General features: G+C 44.6%; 1 long non-coding RNA gene across 1 annotated transcript in view; it reads left to right on the top strand.

The window, feature by feature from the left end:
• Positions 1-13,320: 13,320 nt before the first annotated feature.
• The window catches only part of LOC115098513, a 28,187-nt gene continuing 17,354 nt past the window's right edge, over positions 13,321-24,153 (top strand). Inside the window, exons 1-2 of the long non-coding RNA XR_003858541.1 lie at positions 13,321-13,373; positions 14,030-14,149. This is a non-coding gene — a long non-coding RNA (uncharacterized LOC115098513). The remainder of the gene's footprint in view (positions 13,374-14,029; positions 14,150-24,153) is intronic.

Consider the following 24,153-nt stretch of genomic DNA (forward strand, 5'->3'; position numbering starts at 1 on the left):
GATATGAAACTATAAGAGCAATATGGTAACATGGGTGGTCATGGCTTAGGAAACAGACAGTGAATAAAGGAGGCAGACTCTGACTGTTTCCTTATATACAATTGTATTTTCAAAAACAGAAAAAATAAACACCTTGCAAAGGCTGCTTACCTCAGCAATCCTTCCCTTGCAGTTCCAAAAGCATCAAACATGAGTCATTTGGCAGTACTTCTGGCTTCCTGCCTGTTCCCCAGGGTCTCTCTAACCCATCTAGACCCTGATTCCTTATAGTATGTTGAGGGGAACCTTCCTTCACCCAGAATCCCCTGCAGGGCTGATCCTTAAGGAGTACCAGGCTAAATAGCTGTGGCCAGTTGTTCAGTTCAGAGTTAACAGTCTGCTTTGGAGTTAGCAATCTGATGTTATTTAGGAGAGTTGTGGGTGGATCCTTGGACCGGTGGCAGGTGATCACGCCCCCAGGGGGAAGATCCCGAGAGGAACCACTGGTCAGGCTCAGAGTTGGGAGACAGACACACACTAGTTCTTTTATTAGACAGTATACTGAACCACCAGAGGTGGCAGTAGTGAGCTGGAATGTCCGGCTGGGCTGTAGTCCCTCAGATACTGGAACAGCGATCCCTGGAGGCTGAGCTGTAGAGAAAGTGAAATATAGTGAGTAAGCAGAGTATTCAGAGTTCATGTACCGAACCTGATGGTAACACTCACACAATGTCTCATAGAAGCCCAGGAGCTGGAATGAATAGGCCCTCGAGGAGCGAGTACCTGGTTCCAGGGAAAGCTCTGAGAGAGCGATGGTAACTCACTGATGTAGTTGGCAGTGATGACTTCCATGCAGAAGAGAGTACCAAGTAGGGATGTGAATCGTTTTTTGACGATTTAAAAAAATCGTCAGATATTTTTTAAATCATCAAAAATACACTAGAAATTCCCCCAATTTATCAAGAAAAATCGTAAATTGGAGGAGGGAGGGAGGAGGGCGGGAAACCTGGCACACCAAAACAACCCCTAAACCCACCCCAACCCTTTAAAACAAATCCCCCACCCTCCCGAACTCCCCGCAAAATGTTTTAAATTACCTGGTGGTCCAGTGGGGGGGTCCCGGCGCGATCTCCAGCTCTCGGGTCATCGGCGCCATTTTGGCTGCCACTAATATAAATGGCGCCGATGGCCTGATAAAAAAAAATCCACCTGACTCTTTAAAATGACCCCTTAGCCTCCCCCCCCCCAAAAAAAAACCCTTTTAAAATTACCTGGTGGTCCAGCGGGAGCACGGGGAGCGATCTCCCATTCCCAGGCCATCGGCTGCGTTAATAAAAATGGCGCCGATGGCCCTTTGCCCTTACCATGTGACAGGGCAAAGGTAGCGCTGGCGCCATTTTGAATATTGGCAATACGGCCTGAGTGCAGGAGATCGCTCCTGGACCCCCGCTGGACCCCCAGGGACTTTTGGCCAGCTTGGGGGGGGCCCCTGACCACCACAAGACTTGCCAAAAGTCCAGTGGGGGTCCGGGAGCAATCTCCTGCACTCGGGCCGTATTGCCAATATTCAAAATGGCGCCGGCGCTACCTTTGCCCTCACTATGTCATAGGGGCCGCTGTTTTTGACGTCAAATTGTGGGCGGGCTGCGGTCTGGGGGGGGGGAAGCCCTTTAAATTGGGCTTCCCCGCGCGCGTGTGCCCCAAAGGGGAGGGGCCATGTTCTGAGGCTCAGTGGTGTCTCCCTCGCGAGAAGGCTTGAGTAGGCCAATCAGGCTGTGCCTTTCACCGCGGACCCCCTGAAATACTGGGCCAAGTCGGTACACCCCAACGATGTCGACCGGAGGCCGGAGGTAAGAGCCCGGTCGCAAGGCATGCGACCGGGACCGCAACAATGTCTTTCTATATGTTATGTGATTTTGATATTTAGAATACTTTCCACTAATTTTCCTGGTCTGTAGTTTCCTGGATCACCCCTGGAGCCCTTTTTAAATATTGGGGTTACATAAGCTACCTTCCAGTCTTCAGGTTCAATGGATGATTTTAATGATAGGTTACAAATGTTTACTAATAGATCTGAAATTTCATTTTTTTAGTTCCTTCAGAACCCTGGGGTGTATACCATCTGGTCCAGGTGATTTACTACTCTTATCATAAAGCTCGAGGATAACTGCACAGATCAGCAGTTACTACTCTTAAGAGAAACATGGGGATAACCTGCACGGCATGGTGGATATTACCATTGAAAGCTTGCTGGGCAGACTGGATGGATCATTTGGTCCTTTTCTGACATCATTAGTATGTTATATATATGTAAAATTTCTTCTAAATTGTCTTCCTGAATGCAAAATATCATCTAAGGCAGTGTACAACAATTATAAAAGTTATACATAAACTTCAAATATACACAAGTAATTAAAAAACACAAAAAACACAGGAGACTACAAGTCTGAAGCCCAACACAGTTGTCAACCGCCCACCAAAAAATTACTCCATGTCTACATAAAAAGGAAAAGATACTCATGCACAGGAGCCTGAAACCACCACACTTGAGAAACAAGAAAGAGACATGTATTGACCTTCTTGCAGAATAGAAAATATATTTATTTATTTATTGATTGACTGATGTGTTTTATATACCGTCATTCCATGTGAAAATCACTAGCTCATAATTCAACTCCTATCTATTCTCAAGAGGAAGTCAGTTCCATGCTATAAAGGCTACTATAGAAAAGGCCTTTGACCTAATCTGTGCACTTCACATCTCCTTTCAAGGCAGGAATTTGAAGCAGAGAATCCATGACTTGACCACAGACAGCATGATGCATATATTAATTCAGTTTATTGAATGAAAAGGATCATTTATCTTTTCATCACCCGAAATTTAAGAGCCAAGGTTTTCTACTTTATTAAATGAATATTCATTAAAACTGCCCATGGAGTTTGCAGCTAGGCAGGTTATTTAAAAATTGACCCCTATATATAATCTCTGCAGGTAATCACACATGAATATAATAACTGTTAGTTATGTGGTTTTATTCTCATCTATTTTTAACCAGATTATATTAATTAATATTTTTAATCAATATGTTTTTCTATATGGTGAACTGATATAGGGGCGGATTTTAAAAGGGTTATACACATATTATACACGTGTAACCTTTTTAAAAGCCTCCTGTGCACGCCAAGCCTATTTTTCATAGGCGCGGTGACACGCACAAGCCCCAGGACGTGTGTTTGTCCCGGGGCTTGAAAAAGGGGCCGGGGCGTGGGCGGGCAGTCTGGGGCAGGGCAGGGGCAGAGCCGGAGCCTCCAGGCACAGCAGCCATTTGCCACTGTGCCCGGGATCACGGGCTGGCCATCGCCGGTGCGCGCAACCTACGCCTGCCCGGAGGCAGGTGCAACTTAAAATTAAAGGTAAGGGCTGGGGGGCGGGTTAGGTAGGGGAATGGAGGGGAAGGTGGGGGGTGGGGGTGGAGGGAACGGAGGAAGGCTGCGCATGCAAGTTGCACAATTGTGCACCCCCTTGCGCGCGCCGACCCTGGATTTTATAACATGCACGCGGCTGCACGCGCATGTTACAAATCTATGCCCGTGCGTAGTTTTTAAAATCTGGCCCATGGGGGTTATTTTCAAAGGCTTGACGCGTGTGATAAGCCTCTGTCGCACACGAAAAGACCCTTTTCGCGTGCGAAAGCATGCTGGGGGTGGAGTCGGGGCTGTGAGGGGAGGCGTCAGGGCAGCGAGGAGGCGGACTCGGCGGTGTCTTCACTGACGGCGATAAGGTAAGTAACGTTATCATCGCCAGTAGTGCGCCCAATAGCGCTACCTTTCACGGTGGCGCTATTGGGTGCGAAAGCCAGCAGCAAAAACACCATGGTGATGGTGATGCGGACTGCTGTCTTTCGCAGGCCCGCCCCCCCATTTTCGCTGGATTCACCATTCTGCGATAGAATGGTGAATCCAGGCCTATGGTAGTTAATGGATTCCTGTGACCAGCCAGATGTTTTAAAATGGAAACTGGGGAAGTCTGCGTTTAAAAAATCAACTTGGAGGCCCATGAATACAAAGTACTGCAAGCATTTCCATGAGACTGAAAATTATACTCATTGAGGACATTTTTGTTACCTCCTGTATAGGGCTAAAGTTCACATGCAGAAAGTATATGCAGACTTCAGCCCAAATTTTCAAAGTGGACATAGACGGGTAAGTCTGTTTTGAAAATTAGCAGGTATATGTAGAAATCTGTGTGGTGTATGATTGCACATTTACATTGGTAGCAGGTATAAATGGGTTTATGTACAAATATGCGTACAATTTTGAAAACTGAAAGCATGTGTGTAATTGGTTTCCCTACCCAAACTCTGATCCTGGGGTGACTCTTTCAAGTTAAAGTATACATGAAATTACTTCTTTGCACACTTTTACATGCACGACCCCCATGCACATTTTCAGAAAACTAATTTACAAATATAAAACTGCATTTTACATGCATAAATGCTTTTAAAGTTAGGCCCATTATATATATATATGCAACCCTGTACTCACAAATTTGCATAAAGCTGCAATGTAGGCAGGCAGGCAGGCTTAAGAGGTGACGCTTTCTTTTGAAAGAGATGCATCTTAAATGGGAGAAGAAAAAATAGGTCATGCTACAATATGGAATCAGAGCAAAACTGAATGACAGCAATGTTAACAGATCTGTGCCTAGCCTACCAAGCACCAAGGGTGAGAACTACAAATAGCTCATTATGTTTAAACACTTATCTGACTGAAGTTTGGAATTTGCCATGAAGAAGTGCCCCTAAAGGACTTCCTAACCATAAAAGAAAAAGTTCCAAATTTATTCCTAATAATGAAATCATAAGTACATTTGCCTACCGGACATCTGCGGCAGGATAAACTTCATTTTTATCATCAATGTTTGGATTCTAATTAGATGGTTCATTGGACAACATCTGTGATGTGAGCTTTCTCGTAAGGATTTGTGTATAAACTGCAAGACTCTGAGAACCCTTGATATAATGAACCTATTGACTTAATTGACAAAGTAAAGACTGACGACTAATAACCAGGCCAAGATGGCATTCATGCCAGAGCAATGAAAGAACTCAAACATGAAATTTCAAACCTATTATCAGTAATCTGTAACTTTTCATTTAAAAGCAGCCACAGTACCTGAAGGCTGGACAGTGCAAATGTAAGGGGGTACCCAAATTTTAAAAATAAATAAATACAGTAAATAAATGACTTTCCTGAATCTGTAGACATTGAGGCTCGGAGGTGCAGAAAATGCAGAGGAGAATTGGCTGCAAGAGAAGCTCAGAAATAATAAATGGGACATCATACCACTGTAGCTGCTATCCTCCACATTTCAACAGTGGGATCCGGAGCAGCAACAGAGGCCCAGCTACATCGACAGGCCTCCAAAGTGGGTAGATAGATAGGCTGAGCCTGAGACAGCAGTGGTGAGCTGTGGAGAAGCAGAGCCAGCACAAAAGAGGAGGGGCCTGACTAACTCGTGAGAGCAACAGGGAAATAGAAAGGAAGCCGTGCCCAGAAAGGCAGTGTGCGAGCCACGAGGGAGGAACAGCTGATGGGAGTGGAACTAAGCGGCAGTAGGTTGTCATCTGTGACCGAGTGGGAGAGAGAGAAGTGGTCAGCTGTGGGTGTGATCGCTGCCGCTACTGTTCCCTGCTGTGACAGTGTACCTGAGCCGGTGGGGTGAGTTTACTTACCCTGCGCCACTGCAGTTTGTAAAAAATAAGGCAATTGACTTTGGATGGCCTTGAAGAAGCTCTCTTAGCTTTGCTCCAAACTAGGCCATGGTACTGTTGATATCATCGATGATGTCAGCAGGGACCTATAGCTTTGGAGGGGATGCACTAATTTAGTAAAAAAAGAAAGAAATAATAAAGAAAGAAAGAAATGTCATAATGCCTCTGTATCGCTCCATGGTAAGATTGCACCTTGAATACTGTGTACAATTCTGGTCGCCGCATCTCAAAAAAGATATAATTGCGATGGAGAAGGTACAGAGAAGGGCTACCAAAATGATAAGGGGAATGGAACAGCTCCCTATGAGGAAAGACTAAAGAGGTTAGGACTTTTCAGCTTGGAGAAGAGACGGCTGAGGGGGGATATGATAGAGGTGTTTAAAATCATGAGAGGTCTAGAACAGGTAGATGTGAATCAGTTATTTACTCTTTCAAATAATAGAAAGACTAGGGGGCACTCCATGAAGTTAGCATGTGGCACATTTAAAACTAATCGGAGAAAGTTCTTCACTCAATGCACAATTAAGCTCTGGAATTTGTTGCCAGAGGACATGGTTAATTCAGTTAGTATACCTGTGTTTAAAAAAGAATTGGATAAGTTATTGGAGAAGTCCATTACCTGCTATTAATTAAGTTGACTTAGAAAATAGCCACTGCTATTACTAGCATCAGTAGCATGGGATAGACTTAGTTTTTGGGTAATTGCCAGGTTCTTATGGCCTGGATTGGCCACTGTTGGAAACAGGATGCTGGGCTTGATGGACCCTTGGTCTGACCCAGTATGGCACCCAGTATGTTCTTAAGACAAAGTTAAAATAAAACAGATGTAGTGGCCAGGTAACAAGATGCTGGCCACCTGACTCTATCTTCCCAGTTCCAAAGTCAGTTTTAATGGTGGTAAATGCCTCGATGAGAGTCCTTTCAATTTAGGGATTAAAAGCTCCTCTAAACACTAGAATATCAGGGAATTTTGGTAGTGGTCCCCAGTAGGGGACCTAAAAACTCTGATTTAGCCTTTAGAAATATTGTCAGAAAAATAGTTCTTGAAAGAAAAAATATTAACGCTAACAAAGAACTATGGAACTCTGTTACCGTTTGTAGTGGCATAAAGGAAGTTGTGTGTACCAAAGAAATATTTTTGCCGCTAGGAAAAATGCTTTTTAAGTGCAAATAAATATGAAAATGTATGTTTTAAAGTATATGGTCACACAATATTGGCTCTTATACCATATGTATTCCGGGTACCCCAGTTGTGAACAATACTTCAAAATATCGGTACACCTGGTCTTCTCTTAACGCTTATTGAGAGCAAGCTAACATGTATTTGTAGGACCTCTCTTCTCAGGGTCATGGTATATTTACCAGACTCTATCTCATGGTTCTGGGTCCATTTTACTTTATATTTTTTTGTTGTTTGTCATTTTTCACCAATCACCATTTTTTTGAATTAAATCTTTTTTTCTTTTTTTCAAAACCAATGAACATAGTCACTTTTCAAAAGTCACTGAACTCAACATCAAAAGTACTTATCTGCACAAGTATATGGTAGCATCCGTCCACCCCTGAAATTAGTGGTCTGTCCCAAAGCTTCTCTGAAAAACTAGGACTGCCATAGCGATGGGTCATATCTGAGGGCTGCATGGAAATGGCTTCACTAGCAACTAGTGAAGAGACAGGCATAGCATCAATGAGCCTAAAGCACAGATATGATTAAAATTAGTAAACACTGAAAAAAAAAAGAAAAACACATATGTGAATCAGGGCCCCTTCTATCCCCCTACTTACCTATGCAAGACCAAGCTAGATGCCTAGTCCACCTTAAATGCCTTAAGTAGGCTCTTTGGGTGGGATCCTGCAGGGCAGGTGGAGCTCAGAGGGCATAATCAGAGACTGGGGAATAAGAGCTGGGATCCAGGTGGGGGATAACCAGACCAGGCCAGGACTCTGGAAGGAAGGCAGCTCCTGTATGCAACACTGTCCAAACACCGACCTGAGACGAAGTAAGATACTGTTAAGTAGAGAGTGTACACTGATTAAGGAGAAGACAGTCTATGGGTGTGCATGAGCGAAGTTATAATAAAGAGTACTGTTTAGGGATGTGAATCGTGTCCTCGTTCGTCTTAACGATCGATTTCGGCTGGGAGGGGGAGGGAATCGTATTGTTGCCGTTTGGGGGGGTAAAATATCGTGAAAAATCGTTAAAAATCGTTAAAAATCGAAAAATCGAAAAATCGAAAAACCGGCACACTAAAACCCCCTAAAACCCACCCCCGACCCTTTAAATTAAATCCCCCACCCTCCCGAACCCCCCCCCAAATAACTTAAATAACCTGCGGGTCCAGCGGCGGTCCGGAACGGCAGCGGTCCGGAACGGGCTCCTGCTCCTGCATCTTGTCGTCTTCAGCCGGCGCCATTTTCCAAAATGGCGCCGAAAATGGCGGCGGCCATAGACGAAAAAGATTGGACGGCAGGAGGTCCTTCCGGACCCCCGCTGGACTTTTGGCAAGTCTCGTGGGGGTCAGGAGGCCCCCCACAAGCTGGCCAAAAGTTCCTGGAGGTCCAGCGGGGGTCAGGGAGCGATTTCCCGCCGCGAATCGTTTTCGTACGGAAAATGGCGCCGGCAGGAGATCGACTGCAGGAGGTCGTTCAGCGAGGGTTCCGGTGCCTCGCTGAACGACCTCCTGCAGTCGATCTCCTGCCGGCGCCATTTTCCGTATGAAAATGATTCGCGGCGGGAAATCGCTCCCTGACCCCCGCTGGATCTCCAGGAACTTTTGGCCAGCTTGTGGGGGGCCTCCTGACCCCCACGAGACTTGCCAAAAGTCCAGCGGGGGTCCGAAAGGACCTCCTGCCGTCCAATCTTTTTCGTCTATGGCCGCCGCCATTTTTCGGCGCCATTTTGGAAAATGGCGCCGGCTGAAGACGACAAGATGCAGGAGCAGGAGCCCGTTCCGGACCGCTGCCGTTCCGGACCGCCGCTGGACCCGCAGGTTATTTAAGTTATTTGGGGGGGGGTTCGGGAGGGTGGGGGATTTAATTTAAAGGGTCGGGGGTGGGTTTTAGGGGGTTTTAATGTGCCGGCTCACGATTCTAACGATTTATAACGATAAATCGTTAGAATCTGTATTGTATTGTGTTCCATAACGGTTTAAGACGATATTAAAATTATCGGACGATAATTTTAATCGTCCTAAAACGATTCACATCTCTAGTACTGTTTAAGAAGGCTGGAGTCTCCAGATCTGTGGGAATCACCGCTCATTCCCATAGCATAGAACATTTCCCAAAGACCTGAATAGTTGACCCAAGGGGTTGAAAAGACTGTCATTTGTCTAACAAAGGAATGCCATCCTGCAATAGAAAAATTGAGACCTGATGACATCACTAAGCATGGATATGGAAAAGCCAGGAAAAACAGAAAGTTTAGAACTTAGTAGAGAGTTCTGCTGAAGTGTCATGGAGAGGGAGTGCTGCACTAGTACGCCTCTTCAAAAGTGTAAACATTGTTCAAAACATTGCAAAACCTGGCAGGAATAATAGTAAAAAGTCTGGAATGAATGAGGGTGTGAATGAGAAGTGTGCAATTTTATGAAAAGCCACCAAAGATAAGGCTTAGATTAGTTAAATGTAATTGTAAAGCCAGCTGACCCATGGTTGAGTATCTTCAGCTTTAATAATTAGAGTAAGTGACTGGAAAGATAAAATAACTCTTTTTTTTACATTTTTAAACAAAAATATAAAGAAGTAATACAGATACAAATACATACCATATATTTCTTTACCATAATATCTTGTATCTACATTACATAACCCATAATTGAGGGGGAGCAACCAACATATTATATATTTTCAAATAAACATTACTTACTCCATCAATATTCTTATCCTGTAAAAAGGTCTCCAATAAAATAATTCTTAATCAAATACTATTTGAGAAAGTGAGTGTGGTAAAGACGCAAAACTCCCCGAGGCTTCCCAAAGAGGGGAAAGCAGAAAGCTGAAGTGAATATTCTGAGTCTAGTGTATGTAATTTTTGAAATACTTCCCTCTGGTTCTAGGGAAAAAACTGAAAGGGAAACATTCCTGGAACAGGGGATAGGAAAAGAAATTGCTAGCTTTGTATTCCCTTGAAAATTCCAAGTGAAAATAAAGAGACTCAGAACCAAGGGAGATTAATCAGTCTGGGAAAATGCAACCCTCACTTTCCTCAAACAGCAAAAAGGAAGAAAACTAAGGAGAGAACACTCCAAAGAAAAAGAAAGGAAGAGGTTTGCAAGGGGGGAGAATAAGTGCATTAATCACCTCTATTGCTCATGACCAGCATTAGTTAGGGAAAATACAATTATCATTTGTTTTCTATTATTAGCATAAAAGTTCAACAAGCTGTCATTGACAAAACACTTTAGGGAACACATTTACTTTCCAGATGAATTGTCAGTGCCAGGGAGTCAGTTTTCCTTGTTGATTTTTAAAAGAGTGAAGTAGTAGGCGCAAAGCTGTGAGAGTCAAGAGGTTTAATCAATGCACCCCGACAACAAACTCAAAGAATGCCAGACACCAAAAAAGAGTAAATTTTAATGTATACAAATCAGCTAAAAACACTGGCATAGGACACACCAGGAAGGAAAGGACAGTGAAAGAAAAGGAAAATAAATAGAAAAGAGAGATATACAATACAAAGAAAAGATACAAAAAAGGAAGATACTTACCCGGGAATGGTCCTGAGGACAAAGTTCATACTGACTTGTAATCTAGGAAGACATAAAGCAAAAAAAAAAAACAACCACAAAGAATCAATTCCTAGGTTTACAGTAACGCGACAAACATAAAGTGAAACAAAAGTTACTATTGCAAAAATTGATACTTACCTGACTGAATTGCTTGATAGAATCCTGAAGCTAAGGAGCTTTTTTTCTCTGTGCCCTTGAAAATAGTCTAGAAGTAAAGAAATTAAAGTAAAAGATTGTTTTTAATGTGCATTGATTAGAAAAAGAATTGTACTTATTTGATATATAGCTGCACTAACAATGGTTCTGAAATTGATAAAAGAATAGCAAATAGGTGATTTTAAAAGCCTGGCACATGGAAGATACATGAATATGTCTGGATGGCACGTGCTGAGCAGATTTGGAAAGCCACGCGTGTATGTGTATACCTTCTGATATGCAGATAAGTGAGAAAGCCCAAAAAGGGGCATGGTCCGGGCAGGGCAAGGGTGGGACATGGGAATGTGCGAGTTTATGCAGGCAAGCACATGCTGGGGTCCTCTGCCATTGAACTTTACTACTGCTATTGATGGTGTATAATTAATAAAACAAAAAATGAACTAGGCTAATCAGCAAGGTTTTAAGGGTTGGGGCTAACAGGGAGAAAGGGAGGCTAATAACCTATCCCTTATCTGGGCAAATTGGGAACAAACTGGGAAAATGTGTAATGGCATCAGCATATGTCCCTTATAAAATTCCCCCAGTTATGCGGTAGAGGCAGCACTTATGCACATAAAATTGTACACACGTTCAGTGTATTTTAGTCCATGCACACATATGTATTACACAATGACTGCATCCTTTGGTGCAAGCTGGGAGGGAGAGAGAGAGATGGACTCTCTACCTGGGTAACATCAAGCTAGGTTGAGAGAACATTGCACAAATCTCATCTTTGGGTGAGTTTCCTCACTTTGAAGGTCCTCATATCTTCACAAGAGAGCACTGTTCTGTTCGTACATCTCACTCTGAATGTCAAAGTGGCCCCTAATCCCCTACACTAATACCTAAACCTCACCTCGAGTTACTAGGTGGGCCTCCCATAGAGATATAAATATTTATCTAGTGTGAGGGCATCATGGTGAGTCTCTCTCTCTTACTCTCTCTCTCTCTCCACCATATAGCACTTTGATAAATGACCCCCTAAGTCAGTGGTTCTCAACCCTGTCCTGGGGACCCCCCCAGCCAGTCGTGTTTTCAGGATATCCACAATGAATATGGTTGAGAAGAAAATTTGCATACACTGCCTCCATAACATGCACATTTTCTCTCATGCATATTCATTGTGGATATCCTGAAAACCCAACTGGCTGGGGGGGTCCCCAGGACAGGGTTGAGAACCACTGCCCTAAGTGTTACATACTGTTTGATCTTCATAATAAAAATGATTATTTTTTGACAGAATATCTGGTGTTAGAAATAAATGTATTACCTTTGATATCCATAGTTTTCATTCCCTTCCTTTATCCTTCTTCCTCCCTTCCACTGGGATTCTTGATTGGGTGGGTTTTGGACCCCTTTTTATATAAACCTAATAGGAGAGAGAGGGCTTCTGGCAGTGATTCCTTTTTGGTTAACACCAAGGATCTCCTACATTTCACTCTCAGCTAAGGACATCATAGAGGGGAGGAGATCCCACATAATATGATAAAGATGTGCATTCATTTGCTTCAGGTTTGGTTTTTAGAGCACACTCATTTTTAGCATGCAGTAAAAAATGAGTACACTCTAAATTGAAATCATGTGCACTAAATTTAAATAGTGAGCACTAAATGGATTCAGCATGCGCTATTTTCAATTTAGCACATATTGTTTTAATTTAGTGTACACCAAACGGAGATACAGATTCCCCCCCCCAAAAAAACCCCACAAATAAATATGAACCCCCCCCCCCAAATTTCCAGCTGCCAACCCCTACAATGTAATGCCAATTTTTAAAAAGGGCTCCATTGGAGATTCACCATGGTATAGAGCAATGAGCTTTATGTCTGTGCTGGGTAAAATGTTAGAAGATATTTTTAAAAACAAAATTACTTGCCACATACATAAGCATGGCTTAATGGAGAGCAGTCAACATGGTTTTATTGAAATGAAGTCTTGCCTTACAATTTGATTAGATTTTAACATTGCGTTTTTGAATTTTCAGAAGGCATTTGACAAAATCCATCATGAGACACTTCTCAGGGAATTCAAAAGTTATGGGCAGTGCCATCATTAGGTGAGGGAGGTAAAAATGGGAGAGGCTGCCCTGGCCTCACACGTTGGAGGGCTCTGCACCACAATGGTAGCCCCCCATCCCCAACACTATAATTTCAGTATTCCAGGGCCTCACTGTGGTTGATTCAACCTGGATCCAGACCCTTCTAAAGTCAGCCGTAGTTATGGGGTAGGAGGCATTCTTATTGTGGACTGGAAATTGCTTAAAAGACAGGAAACAAAGGGTAGGACTAAATGGTCAGTTTTCCAAATGGAGAAAGGTCAATGGCGGAGTGCCCCAGAGATCAATGCTGGGACTTGTATTGTCTAATATATTCATTAATGATCTGGAAAAGGGAGGAATGGATGAGGTGATAAAATTGTAGAATGACACTGTGAAGCGGCACCCCTAGTGTCCCCTTGTGAGCATGTGCAGGACCAGGCTGGGAGCCTTCTCCTTTAAATCCCCTAGAGGGAGAAAGGTTATGGGCGGGACACTGCTGGGCAGACGGTGCTTGAAGGGTGTGTCCAGTGCAGTGGAGGATAAGTTGCTGAGCCAGCGGGGAGAGGATGGGCCCCATGGATCTGGGATCAGGAGCTCCAGACCTCTCTCTGGGAGAGAGTAAACAGACTTCTGGGAAGTGCCTATGGATCTGTGAAGGTAGGCAGACTTCTGGGATTCAAGAGATACTGTGAAGGTGGGCAGACTTTGAGGAAGTGCCTAGTGTGTAACTTACTGGGGGGGCCGATACAAAATGAAGGGCAGAAAGTGGGTGCTGAAAAGTCAGCCGAGCATATCGGCATTGGTCATCAATGCGGCCGGCTGAGGGTTTTTTTTTGTTTCTTTTTTCTTTTTTACTTTTTAAAGAAGTACAGAAAAGCAGTTTTTTCTGCTTTTCTGTACTGAGCTATTAACGCCTGCTCCAGGCAGGCGTTAATAGCTGAGCGATAAATATGCGTCTGAGAAGCACAGTTATTTTTTTGCATTTGGAGTGAATGAGTAATAGCCTCATTTACATGCATTTGCATGTGATAAGCGCTATCTCATTCACTCCACGTCAGATGCACGTTAAATAGGCGCTAATCCCCCTATTGTATTAGGGGGTGGATTAGCGCCTATTTAACCCACGTCCGACTGCGGGTTATACAGTGCACTTGGCTAAGCACACTGTATTGCATTGGCCCCTGAGAGTGGAGAACAGGCAGACTTCTGGGAAGTGCCTGGTTAAGTGAGAGCAGTCTTTGTATATGCAACTGTGTTTGCCAATCCTGATTGCGTTAAGTGTGACACTGCAAATAAACACACTGACATTGCAGCAGAGTCTGAGTGTGATTCCTCTGGCTGTATCCAAGTCCTTGACTGCTTGAGTGCAACATAAGGTCTCTTCGTGGGATCCCTCTAAGCAAGGCACACAGTCTCCGGAAGAAAAGACTGAGGTAATTTTTTTTTTCTGAGCAGCGCTGCTGCGGGAGGGTGCGGCTCTGGGAGCGCAGCTGCAGATCATGAGGAATCGCAGAAAGACCTAGCGAGACTAGAAGTCTGGGAATCCAAATGGCAGATGAAATTTAATGTGGACAAGTACAAAATGATAGACATAGGGAAAGATTATCCCAACTACAGGTACACAATATCGGGTTCTATATAAAAAAAAATCACCACCCAGGTAAAGGACCTCAGAGCCTTTGTGCACAAAACTTTGAAATCCCCAGTTCAGTGCGAAGTGTTATAAAGAAACAAACAAAAATAGTACGTTAGGAATTACTCCCTAGGAGTAAGCAACAAGAAATTGATTTTACTTTTTTGATTTATGTGGCACTTGTGACCCAATTGGCCACTACTTGAGCCAGAATTCTTCGCTTAAGGGATATTGGTCTAACCCAGCATGGCATATTATATGTTCTTATAAATCAGAAGTCACTACACACTTATACTCCATCTAGAAAATCTATTTACTAAAGTGCATTAAAATGCATTTAATGTATATTTTTATCACAATTTAGTTCCTGTGATATTCACTAAACTGCTGTAATTGAGTCCCACAGTAAGGGAAGTTCCACTGCATGCAGCTGTTAGAAGAAGCTCTAAATGTCTGTGTGTTTCTGCCCACAGGAACATGCATTCCCTTCCCCAGTAATGCTTAAAGGGGCATGAAACCCCAAGTTACAAACCCCCAGCACTGAAAGAATCCTCCCCCAGTAGCAAATTCCCTGTTCAAAAAGCAATCCACTCTGGTCTCCCCTCTCCCCAACTGATTTATATTAACTTGATCAAGAACTTTCATGATTTTGTCGACTTCTATCATATCCCCCCACAGTCGTCTCTTCTCCAAGCTGAACAGCCCTAACTCCTTTAGCCTTTCCTCCTACGGCAGCCGTTCCATGCCCCTTATCATTTTGGTCGCCCTTCTCTGCACTTTCTCCATCGCAACTATATCCTTTTTGAGATGCAGTAACCAGAATTGCACACAGTATTCAAGGTGCAGTCTTACCACGGAGCGATACAGAGGCATTATGGCATCCTAAGTTTTATTAACCATTCCCTTTCTAATAATGCCTAACATTCTGTTTGCTTTTTTGATCACCACAGCACCCTGAGCCGACAATTTCAATGTATTATCCACTATGAGGCCTCATTCTCTTTCCTGGGTGGTAACTCCTAAGATAGAACCTAACCTTGTGTAACTACAGCAAGGGTTATTTTTCCCTATATGCATCACTTTGCACTTGTCCGTGTTAAATTTCATCTGCCATTTGAAAGCCCAATCTTCCAATCTCACAAGGTCCTCCTGCAATTCAACACAATCTGCTTGAGATTTAACTGCATAATTTTGTGTCATCTGCAAATTTGATCATCTCACTTGTTGTATCCCTTTCCAGCTCATTTATATTAAAAAGCACCAGCCCAACTACAGATCCCTCAGACACTCCGTTTCCCTTTTTCTACTGTGAAAAAGGTAAACAATGGAGTGACTTATAAACTTTGCAAAAAATACTACTATTATATTGATTTTTGAAGCTTTGACTGAAAACAGAGTGTTGCGGTTCCGGTCGCGCTCTTTGCGACCGGCCCCTTACCTCGCTTCGGCTCCAGTCCCGGGGGGCAGCCTGGCACACGGTTTCGCCGCTGCGGCCTAGCCCGCGGCGCTCCCACGAGGGAGACGCCGTCGGGAGATACAGGCCCCACCTCTAGGGCTTGCGCGCGCAGAGGGAACCCTTTTAAAGGGCCTCTGGCGTGAAAAGCCGGTCCCGCCCCCGGAATGATGTCAGACGCCAAGGGGGATTTAACTCTGCATCTGACTCCTTTTAAATGCCTTGCAATGAGTATCAAGTTGCCGTTCCTGCCTGCCTGTCCCAACGTTCCTGATCCTGCCTGCCTGTTCCAGTGTTCCTGATCCTGCCTGCCGGTACCTGTATTCCTGCTCCCGTCTGCCTGTTCCTGAGTTCCTCTGCTTGCCTGCCTGATCCGGTATCCTGACCTCGGTCCGTCTCCACGCATCAGACTTCTGTGGCCTGTCCTGATCCTGGTCCGCGTCGGGTCTTCATCCACTTCCAGCCACTCTCCTAAGTCCCAGTGGTCCGGGTCCCTACGGGCTCCTCCTGGGGGGACCTCGGGCTTCCAGGGCGAAGCCACCTAAGTCCTAGCGACCCGGGCTCCAACAGCTCCTCTGGGGGGGTCACGGGTTTCCAAGTGAAGATTCGACTCCGGCTGTGCGTGTCTGCCTCCCGACCCTCTCTCTTCGCCGGTCGGCCCAAGGATCCACTTCAGGACCCCAACACAGAGGTTTCAACCCTTATAAAGATCTTTTGTGTATTTTTATTTCAAAATTTTGAGATGCGATGTTTCAAAGGGGATATCTGTCGGAAGCTGGTAATTTACAATATCCCTGCCATTTGCTAATGCAATCAAAGATCTGAATATATCTTACCATAAAATGTCATACCTGCAGAAGGAAAGGATGCATAGACACATGTAATGTGATGGCAGATAAGGGTTGTAGGCCAATCTGGGCTGCCCAATTTCATTCCTGGCACAATGCCATAGGCCTCTGATTTTTCTTTCACTTCCTCCCAACTAGGAATCTTTAGTGCTTCTGCCATGCTTTCTTGAATCCCATTATCAATTATGTCTCCACTACCTCCACTGGGAGCCCATTCCATGCAACTCCCATCTTTCCACAAAGAAATATGTCTGGTGCATTTATATCTTTGATGTATTTCTGAATATGTCAATGTCTCTGTCATATTCCTTCTCTCTCTCTCTCGTAAGCTCTATGATTACACAGTTAGGTCCTTAAGACTTTGTACTATGATTTCCATATTTAGTATGCTGGTTAGTGGACAAGTTTTCTGGCTAAAGTTAGCTGGATAACTAACTTGTCCCATATATTCAGTGGGAAAAATGCCCTGTTGAATATAGCAAAAGATGTCTAGATAAGTTTAGTTATCTGACTAAAGTGAGCTGGATAACTTTATTTGAGGATACTAAGAGGGATGTTGATCCCACTGAATATCTGATACAATTTTTCTGGCTAACTCACCGGTTTCCTGAATATTGGGCCCTTTGTATCTCTATAATACAGCACAGAGCTCTAGCAGCTGTATAGGTCCTGGAGAAAAGTTGAGTCTCTATAGTTTGGGATACCCTTCTTCTGATATTCCTGTATCAATACTTATTTTCATTTTGTCTCTTTTTTTCTTTTGGACTAATACATTTCCAATAGCATTCTCAGCATTGCAAGATGGTCTATCAGCAAAGAAAGAAATAGACGTGAATGAAAAGCATTTTCTTTTGTACCCACACTTTGGGGCGGATTTTCAGAGCCCTGCTCGCGTAAATCCGCCCAAAACCGGGTGGATTTACGCGAGCAGGGCCCTGCGCGCCGGGAAGCCTATTTTACATAGGCCTCCCGGCGCGCGCAGAGCCCCGGGACTCGCGTAAGTCCCGGGGTTCTCCGAGGGGGGCGTGTCGGGGGCGTGTCGGGGGCGGGCCCGGTCGTCGCGGCGTTTCGGGGGGCATGTCGGCAGCATTTTGGGGGCTGGTACGGGGGCGTGGCTACGGCCCGGGGGCGTGGCCGCGCCCTCCGTACCCGCCCCCAGGTCGCGTCCCGGCGCGCAGGAGGCCCGCTGACGCGCGGGGATTTACGCCTCCCGGAGGGAGGCGTAAATCCCCCGACAAAGGTAAGGGGGGGTTTAGACAGGGCCGGGCGGGTGGGTTAGGTAGGGGAAGGGAGGGGAAGGTGAGGGGAGGGCAAAGGAAAGTTCCCTCCGAGGCCGCTCCGATTTCGGAGCGGCCTTGGAGGGAACGGGGGTAGGCTGCGCGGCTCGGCGCGCGCCGGCTATACGAAATCGATAGCCTTGCGCGCGCCGATCCAGGATTTTAGCAGATACGCGCGGCTCCGCGCGTATCTACTAAAATCCAGCGTACTTTTGTTTGCGCCTGGAGCGCAAACAAAAGTAGGCTATTCGCGCTCGTTTTAAAATCCGCCCCATTATGTATAATATCTGCTTAAACACAAAGGGGCGGATTTTAAGAGCCCTGCTCGCGTAAATCCGCCCGGATTTACGCGAGCAGGGCCCTGCGCGCCGGTAAGCCTATTTTACATAGGCCTACCGGCGCGCGCAGACCCCGGGACTCGCTTACGTCCCGGGGTTTTGGAGGGGGGCGTGTCGGGGGCGTGTCGGGGGGTGGGCCCGGTCGTCGCGGCGTTTCGGGGGCGTGTCGGGAGCGTTTTGGGGGCGGGTACGGGGCGTGGCTACGGCCCGGGGCGGTCCGGGGGCGTGGCCACACCCTCCGTACCCGCCCCCAGGTCGCGGCCCGGCGCGCAGGAGGCCCGCTGGCGCGCGGGGATTTACGTCTCCCTCCGGGAGGCGTAAATCCCCCGACAAAGGTAAGGGGATGGTTTAGACAGGGCCGGGCTGGTGGGTTAGGTAGGGGAAGGGAGGGGAAGGTGAGGGGAGGGCAAAGGAAAGTTCCCTCCGAGCCGCTCCGATTTCGGAGCGGCCTTGGAGGGAACGGGTTAGGCAGCGCGGCTCGGCGCGCGCCGGCTATACAAAATCAATAGCCTTGCGCGCGCCGATCCAGGGATTTTAGTGGATACGCGCGGCTCCGCGCGTATCTACTAAAATCCAGCGTACTTTTGCTTGAGTCTGATGCGCAAGCAAAAGTAGGCTGATCGCGCTTCTTTTAAAATCTACCCCAAAATATACAGCTTGAGTCTTTGTTAGAATACAATATGTCCTTGCATCTTGTCACGAAGAGTTAAAGGAGATATTTCAGTAGATATATTTAAACCTGAATGAATAACAATAAACTTTTTAAAAAATCTAAATCAGTTTGTATTTGCTTGCATGGTGTTACTGTTCCCGATGGTGTATTAAATAAAGCTAACAAAACACCATCTGTTTTTATAGGAACAGTTCCTTTTCCCCCAAATATCTAGCTCACAAACCACTCATGAAAACAGCAAGGAGAATAACAATTAGGCAGTCAAAGGTCCTGCAAAAGTCATCTGCTAGACTCAAAACTAATGTTTCTTTTTGAAAAATAGCAGTAAAAAGTATTTTGTCTACTAAAAGTGGATAGAAATTATGGTGAGTTTAATAGAATAAATTTAGGTATGTGGCCTTCTCCAAAAGAGATTCATTTTGCAGTAGATACAATGTATTTCATTTTCTCCAGCTTTTAACATGACAGCATATAGAAGAAGTTATTTGTACCTTGAGTATTGACTATGTTCAGGGACAATCATGAAAAAGTCACCATGTACTTTTTCTAACAAAAAATTAACCACAAGTAGGATGAATTGTTCGGCTGTATCACAAGTCACATTACAATAAAAACTAAACAAAGAGTTACATACCATCCTTTTCCACTTGGTACATTTACTTTAGTTTAATCAAAGAGTTACAACTCATAAGCTTTATGAAATCAGAGAGTTGAAATGTTAGAGGTAGAGCCCCCAAATTAAATAACGTTGAGAGTCTCTCAAAAGACCTATGGGAATAAAAGCTTTAGGTGCACAGTATTATATGAATATGTTCAAAAAATGTGTATAGCATTCAGAGAATAAGAATAAAGCACCATCAGCAATATTTCAATAGCAAGTCAGGTACAGCTTAACTTTATACTTTGATATGTATCATATACAAAGGACTCAAGTTAGAATTTTATCTTGTCTGATTTTTTTTTTATAAGAAAGATGTATCATTTAATATTTAAAAAGGCAGATGACAAACAGTAATATTTCAACCAATTTTTTTTTTAATTGTCATTGTATTAAAAAATTCTTTAAGTTGCTCTTCTGAAGTTCCCCTGGGAGCAGTCATGTTTGCAAAAGTGCTTCAAATAAAGCCACAAGGAATGGGATCTGATTGTATCATGTGGTATGAGATCAATTGTTACATCATAGCCAAAACAAATTAGGACCTGTGGGTGTGAGGTAATTAGTGCCAAGAAGACTACTGGAAATTCAAAAGCATTGCAAGAGATTTGCTTAAAGAATTTAAAAAAAAATGATTTATTAGAAAAATATTTTCATTACTAAAAGTACCACTTCTGTTTTGAAGTAGATTGAGACTTAATGATGCTGCAAATAATTGGCAAATGTCAGCCAGGATTCAATTCTGAACTGAAAAACTTAGGGTTCTGTTTTTAACAACTGTAGAGCAACTGACTTGTAGGGATGTGTGCAGAAAATAATTTGTATTGTTTCAGTATCTTTTTTGTTGTGTATGTTTTTTAATTGTTTGATTTTTATTATTTTCAGTTAATTGAAATTAAATTAACAGAAAAAAACCACAAGAAGAAAAAAAACTAAAAGGGGTGTTGTGATATACGCTCATGGGACAGGCCCGCGAGTGGCTCACTTACTGCAGACACTGCTGAGCAATGCTGCCACTGTTCCCTGGGGCAGTGAGATGCCATCATTACAATCACTTCCTGTTGTGCAAGCTTGAGATGCTGCCGACCATCACTGCTACCACTGAGCCATGTGGCAAAGAAACGCTGCTGGCCTGACACTGGCTGAGCCTGGCAGCTGCTCCCCGCAGCAGTAGAGATGCAGTCACTGACCATTGCGGCTGAACACTGCCATTGTTGCTCCCTCTCTCTGCTCATTTTCCCTAGGTGTGCGCCCCTCTTCACAATTTAAAGGGACTGCTGTGGGAAAAGACCCATTGGCCCCTCCTGATGACATCCTTCCTGGATCCCTATGAATGGGTCATTCAGTCTGTTTCCTGTTTTCTTCACAAGAGCTCTTCTGATCTTTTGGTTTCCTGGTTCCTGCCAGGTCTTCATCTGGTCTTTCATCATGTCTTCAGTGTTCTCCTGTTCCAGTCATCACCAGTGAGTTCCTGATGTATTGTGTCTCAACATTTCCAGTCCTAGTCGTACTCCGCATATTGAAGTCTTTGCTTCCAGTGGTCCAATTGAAGTCTTCATCTTCAAGTTCCAAGTCCTTATCTTCCTTATCTCCAGCCCAGTGTCTTGAGTTTCTGGCCAAGTCTCTGTCTACGTGGGTTCAAGTCCTCAGAGTCCTTCCTTCTTTTTAAAGTCTTGTTTCAAGTTCCTAGATCATGAATCTTTGTTCCTAGTCTCAGGAAGCTTGTCCAGCCAGCAGTCCTCCTTGTTCCTATTGCCTGCCCGAACCTTGCCTTCAGTCCCATCTGGTTTCTTTTCCTTGTCTGGATTAGTCTGTGTTGGGGTCCCCACTGTCAGTAAGTCGAGAGGACTGATGGACAGAGGCCGCTGGAGCTTCACCTATACCAGCCATCGTTCCCTGCGGGTTGAGCCTTTGGGTTCCAGGGCCAGCAGGACTTAGGTGTACCTCTGTATATAGAGGTAGAGATTGGTTCAGCCCAGACACAGCAGGTGAGAGATGGCACAGTCTTACTCTGGACAAGGTTGTGTCCTGGAAACTCGAGCGTGAATGGAATGGAGGCAGACAGGGGCACTCAAGCAAGAGCAGGCCAAAGCCTGAATAAACCACATCCAGAGAGTAAGCCAGAGAAGTGTCGAGAAATAGACTTGAGTCAGGGCTGGCGGCAATCCGGAGGCAGTGGCAAGCAAGGCTGAGGTCTAAACACGGAGATAGTCAATAGCGGAGTCAGGTAAAGCAAGGGTCTGGGTCTGGAGATAGGCAATAGTGTAGTCAGGTGAAGCAGAGGTCTGGGTCTGGAGATTGGCAATAGTGTAGTCAGGCAAAGTAGAGGTCTGGTTCTGGAGATAGTCAATGGCGTGGTCAGATGAAGCAGAGGTCCAGGCTTGGAGAGAGTCAATGGCATGGTTAGGCGAAGCAGAGTGAGAGTCATGTAGGCAATCCAATGAATGGAGCTAGGCAGGAAGAAGGCTACAGGAACAGATAAGGAACAGGAACACATGGATGAGAGGAATCTCTGAGAAGCAATGAGTACTTGACCAGCGAATAGACCTGTTGCAAAGGCAATGCTAAGGAGTGGAGCCTGTACTTAAATACTGTAACAATGTTGACATCATCATCCGTGGCCACGGCTCAGTTCCCGCCGTGGTCCCTAGTTAAACATCAATGTTGCACGTGCACACCTAGGGAGGGGTGTGGCGCGAGTAGCAACATCTCTCCGCAGGCCATACAGAGAGGCCCATTGAGAAGTGGTGGCTGGACCAGGAATGCCAGGGACTGTGGCAGGGCCGGAGGCACCGGGGAGGTCCGAGGACAGAGCTGACGGCCCACCACTGCCAGCGAGGAGGAACCAGGAGCTGGAGTCACTGTAGAAAGGTGAGGGGGGGGGCTGTGCCGTGGGTCTGCCGTGGATGTCACGCTTAACAGGCTCTTGTTTAATTCTCACCACCTCTTGACTGCGAGAGGAGTAACGTAAAACACACGTCAACTCCTGATTGTAAGGTCTTTGCTGGTACTGTAATAACAACTCCTTACAATCAGGAGTTGACGTGTTTTACGTTACTCCTCTCGCAGTCAAGAGGTGGTGAGAATTATACAATCCCATTGGCAAATACTTGCCCTTCATAGTGTTTTTGATTCTACCCCCAGATTTGCATTCTCCAGAGCATCTAACATTCGTGACCTTGTAGTACACTCTGCATTTCAATCCACACATGTGTCCCCTAGTACAGGGGGGCATCAAGTATGTGGACATTGTGACATATGCGGCTTGGCAATAACGGTGACACAATGGAGTTTACCTAATTCTACAATTGTGGTACGACAATCTGTTTTGACCAATTATGACTCAGAGTGTGTTGTATATGTGATTCAATGCCCCTGTGACAAGGTATATGTTGGTCGCACAAAAAGGAAGATTAGAACGTGACTCATTGAGCACAGCAGCTGCATTAAGACCGGCAAGCTCACTGCACCTTTAGTCCAACATTGCACCCAATTGGGTCACCAATTTACAGATCTGAGATGGTCAATCTTAGAACAGGCACAGAAAAACACCCGTGGGGGCGATATTCAGACTTATTTAAATCGCCGGGAACACTTCTGGATTCACCAGTTAAGCTCTGTTGATCCATTGGGACTCAATGATAAAATAAACTGGTATTTGCTGATTTGAGTCCTGGATTGTATTTGTCTTTTTAGTTTCTGATACAAATTCGCTGGTTTGAATCCCAGACTGTATTTTTCTTTGTTCTTTTTAGTTGTTGATACAAATCATTTGTGCTGTGTGATAAGCACAGATTGTATGGTTTCTAACAAGCATTGGAGTTTATATTACCCCGCCTAACATACGACCTGCTGGGAGACTTGTTTTGTTGTTCTGTATAATGGTTGACGACCGAATTGAAGACTGGACTTGCTGTAGCCTCATTTTCGGTGTGTATATCTAAATTGGAGGATGACCGAATCAAAGACTGGACTTCGTCGTAGCCTTATTTCCAGTGTGCATATTTAAATCTGAGAACGACCGAATTGAAGACTGGACTTGCCTCATTTTCGGCGTGCGTATTTAAACCGGAGGATTCGCCATGGTTTGAATAGAATTGCGGCCGACAACGCTGACTGCTGATACAAGGAACGGATATCAAATGGAACCGTAAGAATGTTACTTTGGAGACCCTAGCTTTTCTAGATGTGCCGTTGCCCCTGAAGCAGGAACAGGTCGGTCCAAAACACGATCGTGTCGGGACATTTACAACAGATGAGTATTTTTTCGGGATATTTATAATAGAAGAGCTACAAAATTGTTGCAAAGTAGTTCGTGCTTAGAAATTCCAGTTTCGTTCAGTATATGGAGTAACTATTTTGTGCTATTTATTGACAAGTATCGGTTTGGGTCTAGAAAAATTTTATGATAAACTAATAACAAAAAATCCAAAAAAATTGACCTTTTGATTAATAAAGCAATTTGGACCTGTACACTTAAAAATGAGTCTGTATGCTTGACAAACTCACTTAGTTCAGAGTTCCTACATATATACAAACAATATGGATTATTAATTGCTT

The sequence above is a fragment of the Rhinatrema bivittatum genome, chromosome 9 (genome assembly GCF_901001135.1).
Source record: "Rhinatrema bivittatum chromosome 9, aRhiBiv1.1, whole genome shotgun sequence".
In the NCBI taxonomy this organism is placed as follows: Eukaryota; Metazoa; Chordata; class Amphibia; order Gymnophiona; family Rhinatrematidae; genus Rhinatrema; species Rhinatrema bivittatum.